A 3,507-nucleotide genomic window follows, 5' to 3' on the forward strand; every position below is an offset into this window, starting at 1 on the left:
TTTGTTTTTGTTTTGTTTTTTTAATGTAAATGCTCTATTTTGATGTGAGCTCTTCCCTCTGAGGGCTTTCAGGTCAGAACAGTATCAAGAGTGGAGCCCTGGTTCTGTACTTAGTGGTCAATGCCACTGTAATTAAGAAGACATGTCAGCATATCCTCTTTATTCTATTTACCTTTTACTTTAGGATTTATAATTTATGGTTTGAGGGAATAATGGAACATTTTCTCTTTTCTTTTTTCCCCTTCTGGATGCTTGCCAAATTATAAGTAGAAAAAAAAAAGGCCAAACATGGATAACCCCATCTTTTAATACAAATGGAGAGGCCATGCCATCCTTGACTTTGTGGCATGTTCCTCCCCATGGCATGATACTAAATGTATACAGGCAAAGTCAGATGATGAATCTTAATTGAAAGGCAGTGCTACTGAGGTATCTGAAAGCATATGAATTTATATTGGATATAAAAGCCACTAAATGTATAAACGATTGTACTTGTCAGCTGTACTTTGCAATAATTTTTTTCTATCTTTCCAATGATGTTTACCATAACTAATTTAAAGAACATGCCTCTAATGTTGCTAAAACTCCATTACTTTGCTAAAATTGGTCTTAGAGATTCTGAACTCTCTAAGGATGAGTCTGCATTTCCTTTGCCAGAATCTAAAAGGGTTAAACACTCACTCATAATGCACAAACAAACATCAGCTTATTCCAGAGGCTCAGGCAAGGTATTAAGAGCATTTAGAAATCTGAAGCATCCCACACATTCTTCATAAAAGTCTCTTTGATACTTAAGATGATAGTTGAAATTTATTACACTGGTTACCAATAATATTAAGCCTATCAAATTTAAAACATTCTTCAGTGAAGTAGTAGTCACCTGTTAAGACTGGCCCTTAATTAAAAGGGAGTGCTGGAGGCCTAAACTAATGATGTTATTGAACAACGTGTCCAGCATTTACTTATCTGTAATTTGGATTTTTGGTTGCCATATGTAACACAAGGACACATTTCTTTTATTCACAGTATATTCGATGTCTGATGAGACATTAACAGAGTATGGTTAAGATGTTGAAGGTTCTCTTAGGACTTGAAATTCATTTAACCATAATGAGACATGTCTTAGCTTGTTTTATGGACGCAGAGAAATTTTAGTTTCATTTTTTAAATAAGAAGTCCTAGTAGAATGAATGAATCCTAGATACTAAGCTTTCAGATGCGTTTTTCATCATGCATTTATAAATTAAAGAGTATTTTGACCATAAAGAAACTTTTGCAAATATTAGGAGAATTTGTATAAGATTATGATATTATTGTATTAGAATACCTACTTCTTGGCAATTTTGTATCTCTTTTCACATGGTACAAGCAGTCCTTTTTAGATTTTCCATAGGTCCCATAACTCTATTGGTATATTTGTAGGCTAAACACTCATATATAATATTCATTGTCAACCGTAATGGTCAACTTTATATATTAACTTGTTGGACCATATCATATCCAGACATTTATCAAACAGTATTCTATTGTGTCACTGGGTATTTCTAGATGTGATGAACATAGTTATCAGTTGACTTGGTAAGGCTGATCATTTTCTCTTATGTGTGTTTGTCATCCAACTAAAGGTACCAAGAGAATGGAAAGGCTTAGCAGGGAAGGTCTACCTCCAGCCCCAGCACTTTGGAACTTGTTCTACTCTCTAGGCTCAGGCTGAGACTTTGCCTCTTCACACTCTCCATCCCATTGAGTCTAGACTAAAACTTATCTGCTCAGTTCTCCTGGTCCTCAGCCTTTAGGACATAGCTCGAGCTGGTCACCTATTCTCATACACCTCCAGTTTCCCACTTAAAGACCTGGAGACTGCAGCTTCCACGACCATGTAAGGTAATTTTCCACCCCTGCCTCTCTCCTCTTTCTCTTTTGATCCCTCCTATATACTCCCTGCCTCCCACCCCATATGTGCCTGCACACACTTTCAATTCTCTGAAAAAGTCTAACCAATACACCAGCTGTCTGGGAGAAATGGACTAAAACAGTGGTTTTCAACCTATGAGTTGCAACTCCCTTGGGAGTCAAATGACCCATTTAAATGACAGGGGTCATCTAAAACCATCTGCATATCATGTATTTACATTATAATTCATAACAGTAGCAAAATTACAGTTATACAGTAGCTACAAAAATAATTGCATGGTAGGGAGTCACCACAACATGAGGAAAACTATATTAAAGGTCTGCAGCACTAGAGTGGTTGAGAACCACCAATCTAGAAGGAGTGAGGTACCATATAAAGAGGGGTGACTGTGCTCTTCAAATGGGAATAGACATTATGTATATCAGTCATAAATACAACAGAAAAATTTGTATGGAAAAAGATCAGCAAAGCATCCTGAGGTAGGGTAAGGCCTAGTTATCATGACATTAAGACAAACAATCCTTTTTCACAGGTAAAATATGAATACCATGGTGTCTACACATGTGCCAGGAACAAAAGGTCAATGTATGGTTATTGTGCTTTGTGACATCTACCTTTCCCAGCTCTGTCTCCCTGCCAGGAAGCTTCACTCAGACCTGGAGCTGACACACTTATAGAGGGAGATTAAGATTATGTAGGCTTGAGCTCATTTATCTCTTTTAATAAGATATACTTCTTGATAATTTTTAGACATTTTTCATTTTCAGGCATAATGAAAGCATAAAATTATGTTCCAGATTGGTACTAGCTACAGATACTCTGTTGTGAAACAGTTTATTCACTTAGAAGAGGTAATTTTAAAGTCCTTGTTTGAAACCAGGAATGTGTCCCAGAGTCACCAATGGGACTTCTAATGTTCAAAAAGCAAATCAAACTCATAAATAAACCAAACCAAACTAAACCAAACCAAACCAAACCAAACCAAACCAAACCAAACCAAACCAAACCAAACCAAACCAAACCAATCCAATCCAAAATAAATGCTCATGCAAAATTCCACATTCCACTTCCCCTTCTGCTGGTAATGTAGTCACTACGAACTCACACAAAAAGTCATCAGCCTAATGTGGAGGATGTGTCTGTCTTACAGAAATCATATACATCTAAATCTTGACATATACTTACCGATAATCATCATTAGCTTCACCAGATACTTAGTACAAGCCCTGTTAGATCCTAAAGCCCCATCCTGCATGCTGTACTTTATGATTCTAATCATTTTTAATCTACCCTTATCTAAAGCATTTTAAATGCATTTGTAGTATTTTATCTAATCAATGTTTTCATTAAGGCCAAAGTAATGATTTTTCCACCCCTTAATTAGTTTCTCACACGGAATAAAGTCATTTAACTAGAACACAGAAGATATCCTCAGTTCAGTGGCAATTTTATTTCTGGACAGATCAGACACTTCTCAGTCATTCACAGGCCCTGGAATATGTACCTCTTTTGAACTAATCTTCATCAACTTCAAACAAAAACTTTCAAGTGTTATATATTTAGACTGTATGTGCTTTTTTTTTTTTTTTTTT

General features: G+C 36.0%; 1 protein-coding gene across 2 annotated transcripts in view; it reads right to left on the reverse strand.

Moving 5' to 3' along the window:
• Alcam (activated leukocyte cell adhesion molecule) overlaps positions 1–3,507 on the reverse strand; it is a 196,296-nt gene that overhangs the window by 14,229 nt on the left and 178,560 nt on the right. The gene's annotated exons all lie outside the window — the stretch shown is intronic.

Source organism: Mastomys coucha, unplaced genomic scaffold (genome assembly GCF_008632895.1).
Source record: "Mastomys coucha isolate ucsf_1 unplaced genomic scaffold, UCSF_Mcou_1 pScaffold12, whole genome shotgun sequence".
Lineage (NCBI taxonomy): Eukaryota > Metazoa > Chordata > Mammalia > Rodentia > Muridae > Mastomys > Mastomys coucha.